Genomic DNA, 16,978 nt, shown 5'->3' on the forward strand with positions numbered 1-16,978 from the left:
TAGTTGAGGTTGCCCTAGCGCTCACTCTGAGGATGACTTTGAACTCCGAATTCTCATGCCTCCTCTTCCTAAAATGCTGGGACTACAGGCGTGCACCAGTCTCAAAACTTTAGTTCTCTAAATTACTTAAACACTCAGCCACCAACAGAAAGTGGCAGAAACATAGTTTACTCTACGCTATAATTTATGATCTGGATTTGTTTATTTATGCCTAGGACAGCAGCCGGACTTGCAGCAAGAGCTGAGCAATGTTTCGGCACTCGGCTGCAGTTCCTTGAACGATTGCTGGGGCGCTCTTCCTCTGATGTCTGGGCGTTCGTGTGTTCTGTGATCTTTTGCGGCGTCTTCTTGGTTGATGTCTCCAGAGCGGCGGCGGCGGCGGCGGCGGCGCCCGTTCCTGAACTGAGTTATTCCGGAGGCCCCGGGCTCTGGCCGCTTTCTCCCGCCGGTCGGTCGTGCGGATCCCTCGCTTCCTTCGGCCTCTGCCCGTCTCCCGTCCGTGGTTCGTTGCGCCCGCTGGCCTTCGGGCCGAGCCCTCACCCGTCTCTCAGGTAGGCCCGGGAGGAGCCTGGGAGGCCCGGGCCGGCATCCTTCCGCTTCGGGCAGGAGGAGACCTTGGCGCCGGCCGGTGGGCGAGCGCGCGGGCCGCTGGGCCGCTCAGCGTGAAGGGGGTTGCGCCCGGGGGCGCGGCCGGAGGGCGGCCCGGAACTCAGTAAGAAGCCGGAAGGAGGGAGAGATGCTGAGGCTGCCGGCAGGGTTGTGTAGAGAGGGGATGTTGGGTCCTGGACGGCTGTCGTCACCCCTAGATTGTGGGAGCGTGGCTCTCTTGGACCCTATTCCCTCTCTCCTTTTCCCCAACTCAGGGCCCGGATGTCGTGCCTCAGTTGCTCTGGGCACCCCCACTGAGTCCAGTCTCCGAGGGCCCTTTTGAGTCGCTGGAGGCTTGTGAAACAAGGCCCTCTGGCTTGTTGGAATGAAATGTCACGTTCCAGCCTTTTTGGGGTAGGGAAACTGAGGCTGAGGTGTGGGTCGTGACTTTTCTTTATAATCCCGACAGAGCATTAAATGCATTCTAAGTTTCTTTTTGTCCTTCTTTTTCTTTTCTTTCTCCCATTTTAACTAGTCACTTTTTACATACAGTGATTTCTCATTTGATCGCTTGGAACTCCTCTTTCTTAGAAACATATGTTTTGTCACCGGAGGCTTCAGAAGTTAAGGAAACAAGTTATTTTTTTGTTTCTGGATTTGTTTTTTCAAAGTTTGTATCATTTTAGCAGAAGTAGCAAAGATAATTTTGTTCGCTTCCATTTTCCTTCTGATTGATACCGATCCATCTTCGGCCCTCTTTGGAACTCTTTCTGCTAAGGTGTTAAGTCTTAGTGCATGGTGGAAAATGGTTAAGACTTTGAATTCAGGTTCCTGTCTTGTCAAGGTCTTTTCTAGGAGGTATCCAAAGGGAATCTAAAGAGTCTCTTTTGAAACAGTTTTTGTTTTTGCTTTTCATATTTGGTTAGGGTTTAGTCACTTTATATTCAGGAGTTCAAGTCTGTGTGTAGAAATTATTCAAACATAATTAAATTGAAGATGAAACTTCTGTGAATTTCATTATGTTTCTCTTTTCTTTCTCAGCTTGGAAACATTAAGGTCTAAGTGTGTTTGTTAATTTCATTTTCATTGGATCAAGTGTCATGATCCTAATCTGTCATTCTTTGTTGAAATAAAAAGAAAGGTTTGGAGATCATTCTAGGTTGGATAAGTTTCCACAGTATGTAGAATTCGAAGGACAATGACTTCATGGGAGTACAGATTGTGAAAGTCTGTTTCTACACAATTTTGGATGCTTTTTATAAATTTTAGGGGAATGATAATAGACTTTTATTGTTTCTTTAAGTTTTTAAAATGTGTGTGTAAGGTCAGTGAGATTTATTATTCTTTTCCTTCTTTTGTAGTGCTGGGAATTTGAGCCCAAGGCCTCATGCATGTGCTCTGCCATGGAGCTACACCCCTAGCCCTGAGATCAGCAAGATTTAAATGAAGGTTATTTATTTATTTATTTTTATTGTGTGTCTGTCTGTCAGTCTGCACATGGGCATGCCATGCCATGCATGTAGATGTCAGAGGACAATTTCCAGGAGTCAGTTCTGTCCTTCCACCGCACGATTCCCAAGTGAATTCCGGTTGTCTGGCTTGACAGAAATCCCCTTTTATCTTCTGAGCCATTTCGCTGGTCTCTTTGATCATGAACAACTTCTTAGTTACCAGGATCTTATGCTTTTTATAAGGGATTAGTGAAGAACCACTAGACTATCTTGTGTGTAGACTCTAGATTGGGTAATTAGGCTAAGATTATATATTCTTTGAAACAAACTTTTATGATAGAAAAATGTATACCAAAGCAAAGAATGTAGAGGCAGAAGTAACATTGTCTACTGGACTTGATAGGTCCTGCATGGAATTTATAGTTGTAAGTGGTGTCTTAGTGACTCCAAATGAATGCCAGATAAGAAATGGAGATTGCTATGTGTGTCATGAAGAAAAAGGTTGGAAACATTTCTATGTTTCTCTAAGAAATAATTGGCAGATAAAGAACTCGGTGGTGGGTGAGGTCTCAGGAATTGAGACTCCTAAGCTCCTCTGCTTTTTTCTACAAGTTTTACTTGATTAATTATTGTGTACTTTCTTTGTTTATTGCTACTTTGTTTTTTTTGAGGTAGGGTCTCTTGTATCCCAGGCTAGCCTCAAATTTACTGTGTAGCTGAGGTTGACCTCGAGTTCCTTGATCCTCTCAAGTAGAGATTACCAGTGTGAGCCACAACTTGAAGTTAAATCTTGGGATCAACCTACGTCAGATTGGGCGGTCTCCTGACATTTCAGAAATGTTCACATTATGACTGAATTATTCTATATTTTGGTAAGATGGTTCTTGGGGATAATTAAGAGATGGAGGCTTCAAACAGGTGTGGCTGTACATACTGTAAATTCCAACACTCCGGAGACTGAGGCAAGAGGATTGTGAGTTCTCCTGTAGTCTGGTCTACATACTGAGTTCTAGGTCAGCCTGAGTTACATCCTAAGGCTGTCTCAAGAAACAAACAAAGAAAAACAACAATGAAACACAAAACACAAAAAATGAAAGCCTTTGAATGTTTTCTGGACTGTGGTCTGGACCACAGTTACTGAAATAAACTGCTTATTTTTTACTAAAAGAGCAAAAGCTTATGTTTTTATACTGTGTAGTTTGTAATGTATTTTCAGTGTATGTGAGGGAAATAAGACTTTCATTCTTTTGGTATATTAATGCTGAATCCAAACTTTTATGGACTTCATTTAGTATCATCATGAATGGGACAGCTTAACTCAATAATTTATCTCCTCATCTATCTCACTTTAAAGAAATTAGGAAAAAAAAGTGTTAACAAGTTTTTTTTTTTTTTTAAGATAGGTCTCAGCCTTGATAGAGTTATTTTGGAATAAGACATATTTTTGTCCCGTGGTTTAGCATACCAAAAACAAAACAAAACCAACACAAAATTAAAACAAACTGAAGTGCCTTTAGTCGACATCATCCTTATTTCTTTCTCCAGTTCCTCATCAGCTTAGTGCTTTCAGTTTCTTGTCATGATCTCTGCTTGTCCAGAAGTGTGCCCTACCTTTGGGTAACTTACAGTTTTTTGTTTGTTGTTTTGTGCATTTTGGGGATTGTAACTTATGTTTTTCTTTTTTTAGCCTCTCACTCACAGGTTAATTAGAGCTTTTGAAATTTTTTCCTTTTCTTTTTTGTGATTGAGCTAGTTTAGGATGAGTGGAGGAATTCTTGCTTTCCCATTGTGTATGAGAAAGGCATACATGTTTGGAGTTGGATGCCGCCTCCTTCTTGGGTTTAGATATTACTCCTTTATGGAGTCCTTGTCTAAATCTACAATAGACAATTTTTAGGTGCCTCATTCACCTAGTCCTGAGAGTGTTTCATCTCTTATGCTTGGTTGGCACTCCAGTCACACTTGTGCCTGGCAGGGTAGCTACATTTGCAACAGATTGACTTCTGATGGCTGAAGGCCTTAAAGCCACAGTGGCACAATGTGTGTCTTTTTATGATGACATTCAATGATGTTCCCTTGTCATCTTCCTTCTGCTAATCAGACCAGAGAGACCATGTCTTAGTTAGGTTTCTTTTGCTGTGATAAAACACTATGACCAAACGCAGTTTGGGGAGGAAAGGGATTATTTCACTTTATACTTCCTTATCATAGTCCGTCATTGAAGTAAGTCAAGGCAGGAACTCAAGGCAGGAACCTGGAGGCAGACACTGAAGCTGAAGCCTTGAAAGAATGCTCCTTACCGGCTTTTCTCATGACTTGCCCAGTTTGCTTTCTTATATATCCCAAGATGGTTCTGCCCACTTGGGTTGAGCCCTCTCACTTCAATCATTAGTAAAGAAAAGCCCTACAGGCTTTCCTCCAGACCAGTCTGATGGAGGCATTTTCTCAAAGTTCTTTTTCCCAGATAACTGTAGCTTGTGTTAAGTACACACACACACACACACACACACACACACACACACACACACACACACACACACACACAACCTTAGCAAACACAAACCAGAACTATATTTTTTTCTTTTGAGAAGTTAAGATTAGTGGCTGGGCCGGGCGGTGGTGGCGCACGCCTTTAATCCCAGCACTCGGGAGGCAGAGCCAGGAGGATCTCTGAGTTTGAGGCCAGCCTGGGCTACAGAGTGAGCTCCAGGGAAGGCGCAAAGCTACACAGAGAAACCCTGTCTCGGAAAAACAAAAAAACAAAAAACAAACAAACAAAAAAAGATTAGTGGCTGGGAGATGGTTCATAGGGTAAGCAAGGACCTGAGAGTTTGAATCCTTAGCATTCTTTTTTTTTTTTTTTTTTTTTTTGGAGACAGGGTTTCTTTGTGTAACAGCAGCTCTGGCTGTCCTGGAACTCACTTTGTAGACCAGCCTGGTCTTGAACTCTCTGAGATCTGCCTGCCTCTGCCTCCAGAGTACTGGGATTACAGGTGTGTGCCACCACCAACAGGCTTTCCTTAGCATTCTTCTGTAAAAAGCCAGACAGAGCCAGATGGTGGCAGAGGCAAGTGCATGCACGCCTTTAATCCCAGCACTGGGGAGGCAGAGGCAGGTGGACGTCTGAGTTCGAGGCTAGCCTGGTCTACAGAGTGAGTTCCAGGACAGCCAGGGCTACACAGAGAAACCCTGTCTCAAAAACAAAAACAAAAAACAAAAAAACCCAAAACAAACAAAAAGCCAGACATGGTCTTGTATGCTGGTAACAGTAAGGTTTTATGGGACTCAGTCTTAACTTTTCTTTTTTCTTTTTTTTTTTTTTTTTTTGGTTTTTCGAGACAGGGTTTCTCTGTGTAGCTTTGCGCCTTCCCTGGATCTCGCTCTGTAGACCAGACTGGCCTCGAACTCACAGAGATCTGCCTGCCTCTGCCTCCCGAGTGCTGGGATTAAAGGCGTGCGCCACCACTGCCCGGCTTAACTTTTCTTTTTTTACACAATTTATTAATTTTGTGTGTCTGAGTGTTTTGCCTGTCCGTATGTATGTGTGCCATGTCAGTGCCTGGTGAAATAGGAGTTCAGAAAAAGCTGTTGAGATCCTCTGGAACTAGAGTTAAGGATGGATGTGAGTTACCTGTATATACTGGGAACTAGACTTGGGTCCTTTGCCACGAGCAACAAGTGCTCTTAACTGCTGAGCCATCTCTCCAGCCCTGGACCCAGACAGTTTTAGTAAAGATTTGAAACACTTTGCGGGGACCAAGGCTTCAGGCTATACCAGAGTGCAGTAGTTGACTGTATTGTAATATTTCTGTTTAGTAAAATTATATGTGTGTGAAATTGCTTTAAAAGAAAACAAAAAGGTGGGCGGTGGTGGCACACAGCTTTAATTCCAGCACTGGGGAGACAGAGGCAGGCGGATCTCTGAGGATAGTCAGAGCTACACAGAGAAACCCTGTCTTGAAAAACAGACAGACAGACAGACAGACAGACAAAATTAATAATAATAAAAAGGCCTGGTAAGATAGTAAGGGTAAAGGTACTTCCCGCCAAACCTGATGACCTGAGTTCCATTCCAGGACCCACAGGGAAGAAGGGGAGAATCTGCTTTTGCACGTTGTCTTTTGATTGTCACATGTATGCTGTTGCATGCATGTGTCATGTGTCATTTGTGGTTCCTTTCCCCTTCTGCCAATAAATACATGTGATGATAATAATTGTAATAATAAGCCCTTCAATCATATAAACTTGTCTTTCATTAAAAAAATAAAAATAATTAAAAAAATTGTTCCTTTGTTACTTCTGTGCTATCATGGAGCGGCAATCTTAGATGCCGTTAAGGTTAGTAGTCTTTCTACTTTCATGGAGGATAGAGGTGAGCGAACACAGGCCAGCCCAGGATGAGCTTTCCACTGTGCATGTAGAACATTGGTGGTTCAGTCCTGGAATTCTTGCCTTCCCATTGTGCATGTAGGCAGGCATATGGAACTGCTAGTGAATGGTTTGGAACTGCTAGTGAATGGTTTGGAACTGCTAGTGAATGGTTTGAATGGTGCAGACCTTCTCCTCCTTGCAGTGAGTCTTGGTTTTTGTGTTTGTGGGTAAATGTTAACTACTTCTGACTTGTTCTGTCTCTTCTGCTCTTATAATTGATAAGATACTTCTCTAGATAAACTTTTGTTTTTGCATTTTGAGACATGTATTTTGTAGTCCTTAATGTCCTTGAGTTCCTGATTCTGTTATTTCTACCTTCCAAGTATTGGGATTATAAACATGAGCTAACACACCTGGTCTGTGTAGTGCTGGAGATCAAATCAGGGCTTTGTGCTTGGTAAGCAAGAACTGTCAGCTGAGCTCCATCAAGCTGTTTTTTGGTTGTGACTATGTTTCAACACTTACCTTTCAGATTTGCCTGTTTTCTGGAACTATTTTTTGAAAGCTCATTAGATATATTAGATGAACGATATGTTTATTCCAGTCCAGAGTATAGTTGGCTAGGAATCTGGTAAGGGTTGGAATTTAGGCTGAAACAGTGCAGAGGAAAACAGACATAAAGAGATGAAGGAGTGAGATAGGCAATGTGTTCCTTTCATGGCATCCATAATCTCCCTGAAAGGCTGCAGCCATGACATTGTAATTCCATAAGTTCTTTTCCTGCCATCACATTGAAAATATGCCCCACCCCCTTTTTTTCTGAGATAAGTCTTACTGTGTTGTCCAAGTTGAACTCCAGCTCATGATCCTCCTTCCTCAGCCTCTTAAGTGTTGGGATTACAGGCCTATGTCTGGTTACTCTAGAAATTTTCACTTAAGATTGGTGCATGTACTGTTTGTCTGTTACTGTATGGTGACATTAGTTTTGACATTGGTATTCTTTTTTTTTTTTTTTTTTTTTTTTTTGGTTTTTCGAGACAGGGTTTCTCTGTGTAGCTTTGCGCCTTTCCTGGAACTCGCTTTGGAGATCAGGCTCGCCTCGAACTCACAGAGATCTGCCTGCCTCTGCCTCCCAAGTGCTGGGATTAAAGGCGTGCGCCGCCACCACCGCCCGGCGTGACATTGGTATTCTTGATTATGACTTTAACTTTTTTACTTGTAACTTGAATTTAATTCTCATTTATTAGTTTTTTCCAGTTATATATTCTTTAGAGGTTGAAGTTGGTGAATTTGAGTGCAGAATATTTGCCTTTATGTGCATTTGTACCAGAGAATAAGTTGAAACATGTACCCTTAGGTTAGGGAATAAATGTAGTAGTCTTCTGATATTAAGAGAATTTAGGCCCTTTGTGAATCTATCTAAAATAATGCCCAGTATCTTGTTTGGGTCCTTTCTGCCAAAAAATTAGAAACATTTCCCAAAGATTATTTTATTTACTGTTGCTTATTGAAATTGTGTTTCTCTTTTTAAAACTCACTGAGGAAAATTTACTTTTTGTGATTTTTGTTTATTCTTCTCTGCTGGATAAGGTGTGTGTTCTCCCTAGCTGTAGGGCACGTGCATGCCTGATTTGAGAACCAACTGGAGAATTTCGGTCTGTCTGACCAGGGAAAATCTCTTGCCAATGCCAGGTGTAGTGGTATATGACTATGATACCAGCACTTAGATGGTGAAAGCAAGAGGATCAGGAATTTAAGGTCATTCTTAGATACATAAGCAAGTTCTAGGCCAGCTTAGGCTAGAACTTGCGATTCTGTTCTAACAAAACAAGTATCTTTTCTAAGATTTTTATTGTTTCTCCTTCCCTGAGTCATGGTCTCTTGTGTAGCCCAGAAAAACCTTGAACTTGTGATCCTCCAGCCTCAGCCTCTTGAGTATTGGCTTGTACCACCATGTCCAGCCCAAACTCTCTTAGTATCATGCTTTTACTGCCCTGTAACTAGGTAGCTCAATTATAAATGGCAGAATCACTACTCTTACTAGATCTTAAGGCAAGTTACTTAACTTTCCAGTTTCTTTCCTCTGTTAAAATATACAGTTGTGAAAATTAAATTGTTGTGTAGAGTACTTCAAATAGCTTGTTTTGTGCCAGTGGTTATCATCATCATTAGTACAATCAGTTGAAGATTATGTGTGTTCTTCAAAAGAAGAATAAATAGGCCAGACATGGTGGCACAAGAATTTAATCGGAGCACTTGGAAAGCAGAGGCAGGCAGATCTCTGTGAGTTCCAGGCCAGTGCGGTATATATATTGACTTTCCCGATCCCCAGGGCTACATAGTGAGACCCTGTAAGAAGAAGAGGAGGAGCAGCAGCAGGAGGAGGAGGAGGAAATAATAGTGATTCTTAGTTTGAAGTGTTGGAGCTTTGGGGAAATTTTAACAGGGAATAGGGAGGTACAACTTTGGGTCTGTTGCTTCCTTCCCCCAGCACCCTTCAATTAACCAAAGGACGAGTCTTTACTGGTGAGGGGAGTCTAGAAAGCAACTGTATTAGAAACAGGGTTCCAAATATAATAGGTAACAAATTTTTGTGAGACGTTGTAGCAGAACAGGCCAGGGCTATTTTAGAAATAGAACGTTCCTTTGTAAAACAGGTACAAAACATCTAAGTAAGCATATGAATTTTGCCATTTGAACTAATTCAAGCTGAAGAATTTAGAAGGTGATTAAATGAATGAAAAATATTAGGGGAGAATCAGAGCTACCAAACCAACTCAGATAAACTGGAATAATGAATGTATTTGTTACATAATGATAAGGACTAAGAATCCTATTTTTTTTTTTTTTTTTTTTTTTTGGTTTTTCGAGACAGGGTTTCTCTGTGTAGCTTTGCGCCTTTCCTGGGACTCACTTGGTAGCCCAGGCTGGCCTCGAACTCACAGAGATCCGCCTGGCTCTGCCTCCCAAGTGCTGGGATTAAAGGCGTGCGCCACCACCGCCCGGCAAGAATCCTATTAATAGAGTTAATTTCCTATTACTTTTATCTCTTTATGCTGTTATAAATTGTTGGTTGTTTCAGTCAATTTTAGCTTCATGTTTTCTTAAGTCTGTTTAATAATCCCACTCTGTCATTAAAAAAAAAAACCCTAATGGTTATGATAGAGTGCATTTTTTTTTTTTTTCCTGAGACAGGCTTTCTCTGTGTAGTTTTGATGCCTGTCTTGGATCTCTCTCTGTCGACCAGGCTGGCCTCACAGAGATCTGCCTGCCTCTGCCTCCCACTTCTGGGATTAAAGGCGTGTGCCACCACCGCCTGGTGATAGAGTGTATTTTTTAATTGACTTGGTAAACATATTGAATGTCCACCTGTGTAAGTGGTGAGGCTACCATCATATTGGATTAATAAACTGTGGCTTTTGTTTGTTTCCTTGTTTCTTCAGTATGAAATACTCTTTTCAGAACTCCACTCCCCCCATTACTGGGGATTGAACCCAGGACCTTGCACATGTTAGACAATATTCTACCACCAAGCTCCATCTCCCACTCCTAGAATTATTTCTTGGTTGTAACTCAGTTTCAGCCCTTGCCTTTTCAGACTGGAGTTCATTTAATAAATATTGGTCTTAGAACCAGTGTATATTGAACACTGCCCAATGCCACAGGAAAGGTTCTGTGTCATTGATTCATTCTTTTGCCTTATACTTTTATGATGTAGTTATTCTACTTTTGTTTGAGGTATGGTCATGCTGTGCAGTCTAAGCTGGTCTTATGATCCTCCTGCCTCAGCCTCCTGAGTGCTGGGATTAGAGGCAAGCTGTAGGTACTCTCACTCTCACCATTTTATAGGTGTGGCGATTGGTGGTACAGAGACTTGAAGCAGTTTCCTCTAGTTATCCAGCTAGTTAGCATTGAGGATTTGAGCAGCTTGGTGCCATCATTTCCTGCTCTTGTCCCTCTAGGTTATAGGATTCTTCTCCCCATTTCTCCCACCTCCCCAAGACAGGGTCTTTCTGTGTAGCCCTGGCTGTCCTGGAACTCACTATATAGACCAGGCCTGCTTCTGCCTCCCAAGTGCTGGGACAAAAGGCATGTATCACCAGGCCCAGAATTGGTTGTGGGTTTTTTGTTTTGTTTTTCGAGACAGGGTTTCTCTGTATAGCTTTGCGCCTTTCCTGGAACTCGCTTTGGAGATCAGGCTGGCCTCGAACTCACAGAGATCCGCCTGGCTCTGCCTCCCCGGTGCTGGGATTAAAGGCGTGCGCCGCCGCCGCCGCCGCCGCCGCCGCCGCCGCCCGCCGCCGCCGCCGCCGCCGCCGCCGCCGCCGCCGCCGCCACGCGGCTTTTTTTTTTTTTTTGACATGGGGTCTTGCAGCATGTTGTCTAGCTTGCCCAAACTCCTAGACTCATTCAAGTGGTTTTTTTGGCTTTGGCTTCAGACCACAAGTATATACTACCATGACCTGCTTTTGAATGAATGTCATGACCTAATATATGCTTTTAAAACATGCTGGCTTCCATGTGAAGAGTGGTTTGGAAAGAAAGAAATGGGGGAAGCATAGTTGGGAAGTAATTTAGTAGTCAAGGCAAAAAGCTAATGATAGTTTAGATTGGGCTGTAGGCAGTAAATAGACAGATTCAGTACGCATTTTAAAATCAGGACAAACAAGACCTAATGGATGTGTGGGAGGAGGGAGGTGTCAAGTATGAGCCCAGGTTTCTACTGTGAGCATCTGGGTAGATGAAGGTGCCACTTTTCACATGGAAACAGGAGGAAGAGAAGTTTTTGATGACTTGAGGAGTGGAATGAAGACTTTTGTTTAGTCACACCGAACATGAGATGCTGGTGAAGCACACATGGAGACTTTGAGTGAGCAGTCTTTGGGCTGACACAGAAAGTGGTGCTGGAGGTAAATCTGCATGGAATTGGTATGTGGAGGATATTTATAACCCAGGAAATGGATGAGCTCTTCTAGAGAAAAGAATAGAGTAGGGTGAGGGAGCTCAGGACTGAGTCCTAAGGGATCTAAGGAAACCTAAGAGTTGTTACTGTCAAAGCAGAGAACAGCGCATTTCAAGAAAGACCATCAGCTGTATTTTGTTGGGTTTAGCAGCACAGCTCATATAGTATAGTAAGAACAATGGAGGAGGGCTCAGGGTCAGGAGCCAGATGGAAGGGGGTTAAAGGAGTGGGGAGATGGCCTTCACGTTGTGATTGTAGCCAGTCTCCCCACAAAAAGCAGTGCTGCTTTCATTTGTTTGTTCTTTGTCTTTGGTAGCTTGCTAGAAGGTTGTAAAAGAGAAGAGGGCTAGGGTAGGAGGATCTTCTGTCATGGTTTGAGAAATGATTCTCATGAGCTTTAAACGTTGGCCTCGGAGGGGAATGGTTTTTCTAGTCTATGTACTTTAAACCTTTGCTGTCTTTGACCTTTCTTTTTTCATCTTCCTGCCCAATGTGTCTTGAACCTTTCGGTTGGTTCTTATCTTTATTTTTTCCCCTACTGCTTTTGTTTCTTTCCCTTCTTTGTCTCTCTTTACTCTCTGTCTTTGTCTCTTTTGAGAGTTTCACTGTATCTCCTGAGATTGCCCTGCCTCCTGAGTGCTGACTGCAGACTTTGCCGTTGGTCCGGGCTTCTAGTTCTCCTAATACTCTATTTTCTTTCTTTCTTTCTTTCTTTCTTTCTTTCTTTCTTTCTTTCCTTCCTTCCTTCCTTCCTTCCTTCCTTCCTTCCTTCCTTCCTTCCTCCCTCCCTCCCTCCCTCCCTCCCTCCCTCCCTTCCTTCCTTCCTTTGAGACAGGGTCTTGGTATGTAGCTAAGGCTGCCCTCAGATTTGCTCTAATCCTTTTGCTCAGCCTCTAAATTCTGAGATTAGGGGTACACTAGGTACACACCACTAGGAATTTTTTTTTCTTTTCTTGGGTTTTCAAGACAGGGTTTCTCTTTGTAGCCTCGACTGTCTTAGAACTAGCTCTGTAGACCAGACTGGCTTTGAACTCACAGAGATTCATCTGCCTCCGCCTCCTGACTGCTGGGATTAAAGGTGTGCGCCACCACTGACCCTCTTCTTTTCCTCCTCCTCCTTCTTTTAATTCTTTTTGAGATAGAGTTTCACGTAGCCTAGGCTGGTTTCAAACTCAATACATAGCTGAGGATGACTTGGAATTTCTGATTCTCTTGCCTCTACCTCCCAAGTGCTGAGGTTATGGGTGTGCACTATCATTCTGGATTATTCTGGATATTTCATATAAATGGTATGTAATATGTAACTTCTATGTTTGGCTTCTTTGACTTAGCGTAATGTTTTGGAGGCTTATTTAGCCATATCAGTACTTTATTCTTTTTAATGGCTGAGTAATAATATTTCATTGTATACGTATCATGATTGATCCATTTACCCCTTTATGAGCAGTTGAACTTTTTTACCTTTATTTATTTTTGTGTAAATAGTGTTGCTGTGAATGTGCATGATATATTCTTAGTTATTTAGGTATATGCCTAGGAGTCTTATGGCATTGTATTAGTCATGTTTTTTTGTTAAAGATTCTTGCTGAATGTAATGATGCATGCTTATAATCCCAGTACTTGGGAGACTAAGGCAGGAGGATTACCATGAATTTAATGCTGGCCTGTGCTATAGCAAATACCAGCCATACTAGGGCTATATAGCAAGCTCTATCTCAAAACAAAAACAAAACACTTTTTCCCAAGCCGGGCATGGTTGCGTATGCCTGTAGTCTAGGACTCAGGAGATGGAGGTAGGATTGCTACAAGTTGGAGGCCAACCTAGGCAACAAAAGGAGACCTTGTCTTAAAATACAAAATGATCCACACACACCCCCCTCCAGCTGAGGACTGAACCCAGGGCCTTGCACTTGCTAGGCAAGCGCTCTACCACTGAGCTAAATCCCCAACCCCACAAAATGATTCTTTTTTAAAAAAATATCTTTATTTTATATGTGTGGGTATCTTGCCTGTATGTATGTCTGTGTACCGCATGTGTGCCTGGTACCCACAGTTGGCAGAAGAAGGTATTGGATAGGTTGTGAGCTACCTTGTGGTTGCTGGGAATTGAACTCAGGTCCTCTGGAAGAGTAGACAGTACTCTTAACTACTAAGCCATCTCCCCTCTACTCCCCCCAGACAAGGTTTCTCTGTAACACCCCTTACTGCCCTGGAACTCACTCTGTAAACCAGACTGGCCTTGAATTCACAGAGATCCTCCTACCTCTGCCTCCCAAGTGCTGGGATTAAAGGTGTGAGCCATTACCGCCCTGCCCAAAATGATTCTTCTTAAATCAGAGGTCAAAATGAACATCTGTAGCTTCCAAAGAGTATGTGATTTGAGAGTTGTTGGGTGGACCAAAATTGGGACTTCAAATTAATCTAAATTTTTAAAAAACTCTAGACAGAGTCTCATGTAGCCCAGACTGGCCTTGGATTCTCTGTATAGAGGATGACTTTGAATCTTCTTGCTACCACTCCCATCACAACTAGGTTCTCTTGCATATGTTGCTTTTTGAGGAACTAGGTTCTTCTAGCAATCTGGTTTTAACTATTTGCATTTTACTGATGGGATAATTGAAGCACAGCATCTGTGTGGTTTTAACTTCCTGTCATCCTTAGAGTCAGTCAGTGATAGAATTAAGAATTTAAGACTCTTAATCATGTTCTTTGTCTCAGGTGACCTATATAAAGTCATTTTCCATTTACATGAAGCTGTATGAAATGAACTTCCTATATTTTATAATCTCTTGAAGGGATGTCATTCAAGTGATAGTAAGCAGATGTTCTCTTTTCACAGAGAACATGACAAGAGGGAATATATTTTAATTGGCGACAGAAGGAATATGGATTGCATGTTAGAACTTCCTGACAACAGGATACTGGACAGTCGCCAAGGGTGATTGTGAAATATCGTCCCTAAAGATTTAATAACCACCTTTTTGGGATGATGTAGGTACAGATTTGTTTAGAAATGAGGGAGATGATGAAGATGGCATTCTGAGATCCCTAGTAACCTCAGGACAGAACTGCTTGATAGTTAACCAAAACAATATCTTCACTATTTTTTTAATTTAATTTTTTTGTTATTATTATTAATTGATTTATTTTTGGTTTTTCGAGACAGGGTTTCTCTGTGTAGTCCTGGCTGTCCTGGAACTCACTCAGAAGACCAGGCTGACCTTGAACTCACAGAGATTGCCTGCCTCTGCCTCCTGAGTCCTTGGATGAAAGGTGTACACCACTACTGCCTGGCATCTTTAATGTATATATTTTCTGCAGTTTTTTTTTTTTTTTTTTTTTTAATGTTTTTTGAGACAGGTTTCTCTGTGAGGCTTGGCTGTCCTGGAACTTGCTGTGTAGACCAGACTGGCTTTGATTTACAGAGAATCTCCTGCCTTTGCCTCCCTAATGCTGAGATTAAAGGTGTGTACCACCACTGCCTGGCTTCTCTTGAAGAAATAATCAATAGAGAATGCATGAATTGGAGCTGTGGAGATGGCTCTGTTGGTGAAGTAATTGCTGTACATGCATAAGGACCCGAGTTCAGATTCTCAGTTCTCATGTAGAAGCTAGATGTGGTGGCTTGTACCTGTAATCTCAGTTCTGGGGTGGGTTAGGGAGTGGGGAGACTGGAGGATCCCTGGAGCTTGCTGGCCATCCAGTGAAGTCAAACTGGGGTACCACAGGTTCTGTGAGAGACCTTGTCTCAAAAACTAAAATGAAGAAGGTTTAGAGCAATGGCTCAGTGCTTAAGAGCACTTACTGCTCTTGCAGAGGACCTCAGTTTGGTTCCCAGCACCTACATTCAGCTCACAGTCACTTGTATCTCCAGTTCTAGGGTATTTGATGCCCTCTTCTGACCTCCTTGGGCACAGGCATACATGTTGTGCACACACATACAGGTAAAACATTCATACACATAAAATAAACAAATATTTAAAAAGCCAGAATGAAGAGCTGTTAGGAAGACGCCTGATGTTGGCCTCCACATGTACATGCGCCCTCCTCACACACACTCAAGAGGAGGTGAATTGAGCTGGGGTGGTTGGGCATGTCTGTAGTACAAATAGTTTGGAGATAGAGGCAGGAAGATCAGGAATTAAAGGCCAGTCTTGCCTACATGGTGTGTTGGTGGCTAGCCTGGGCTATATGAGACCCTGTATTTCAAAAAAAAAAGAAAGAAAAAAATAAAAGAAAAGAAGAAAAGAGAGAGTATATAAGTCAGTTGGTCAAGTCCAGGGAAATACAGTATTGGTGTTCTGAATCTGTTCTCCCATATCCTTGATGAACTGTGAACATTCATTCTTGTCCTAAAAATTTTTCTTTTTTTGCTGGGCGGTGGTGGCATACGCCTTTAATCCCAGCACCCGGGAGGCAGAGCCAGGTGGATCTCTGTGAGTTGGAGGCAGTCTGGTCTACAAAGCAAGATCCAGAACAGGCACCAAAACTACACAGAGAAACCTTGTCTCGAAAAAAAAAATTTTTTTTTCTTTTTATATTTATTTGTTTATTTATTTTATTATGTTTTTTTTTTCCAGAGCTGAGGACCGAACCCAGGGCCTTGCGCTTGCTAGGCAAGTGTTCTACCACTGAGTGAAATCCCCAACCCCCTCTTTTTATATTTATTCACGGGAGGTTATACATGAGTGCCATGATGAACTTGTGGAGGTCAGAGGACAACTTTGAGAAGTCAGTTCTTTCCCATATGGATTCTGAGGTTGGAACATAGGTTATCAGGCTTGGTGTCAGGTGCCTTTGCCCATTGAGCCACCTTGCTAGCTTTTCCTTATTAAAGGAGATTGCTGTATATGAATTATTATTCTTCCAAAACCACAGAGATCAAAGCCACCACCAACAGCTGCCATACAGAGTGTTATTTGGGAGTTTCCTCTATGAAGTGCTGATATAATAAGCTTATTCCTCGGGCTTCCTTGGGATAGAGAATCTCTTTCTTATAAAAATTGCTTGAGGGGTTGGTGAGGTGGCTCAGTTGGTCAAGTGCCTGTTGTGCAAGCATGATGATCTGAGTTTGGGTTTCTTGCACTCATGTAAAAGCAAGGTGCAACTCTGTGTCTGTAACCCCATCTTAGAGGGGCAGAGACACATGGACTATTGAAACTTATTGGCCATCCAGTCAGCTTAATTGAACAGTTCTGTGTTCAGTGAGACACTATTTCAAAAACAAATAAGATAGAGCACAATGGCAGAAGATACCTAGAGTTCCTCTCTGGCATTTGCATGTACATGTGCACACATGTGAACAGCCCCCTACACCCATATAGCTGCACACAAATTAGTTGAGGGCCTGGCAGTGTAGCTTGGTTGATAGAGTGATTCTCTAGCTTTCATGAAGCCTGGGTTTGATCTCTAGGCATTGTGTAAACCAACCAGGTGGCACATACCTATTATCCCAGCACTCTGGAGATGGAGGCAGAGGGATCAGGAGTTCAAAGCCAACCTGGTCTATATGAGACTGTCTGGAAAAAAAAATTATATGGGCCTATAACTATATGTGTAGAAATGGGAATACAGTTATAGACCAAAGTTATTATTTTGAGAAAGG

General features: G+C 42.4%; 1 protein-coding gene across 3 annotated transcripts in view; it reads left to right on the plus strand.

Annotated features, from left to right (window-relative positions):
* Positions 1-313: 313 nt before the first annotated feature.
* Positions 314-16,978, plus strand: part of Ambra1 (autophagy and beclin 1 regulator 1) — a 208,358-nt gene continuing 191,693 nt past the window's right edge. For 2 of the 3 annotated variants that reach the window (XM_052722472.1, XM_052722473.1), the window contains exons 1-2: positions 315-551; positions 1,950-2,037. The gene's annotated coding sequence lies outside the window, so the exon portion shown is untranslated. Of the gene's footprint in view, positions 552-1,949; positions 2,038-16,978 lie in introns of all 3 variants that reach the window. The other variant, XM_052722471.1, reaches the window with a different exon arrangement.

Source organism: Peromyscus californicus, unplaced genomic scaffold, assembly GCF_007827085.1.
Source record: "Peromyscus californicus insignis strain IS unplaced genomic scaffold, ASM782708v3 Scaffold_7__1_contigs__length_154581171, whole genome shotgun sequence".
NCBI lineage: Eukaryota > Metazoa > Chordata > Mammalia > Rodentia > Cricetidae > Peromyscus > Peromyscus californicus.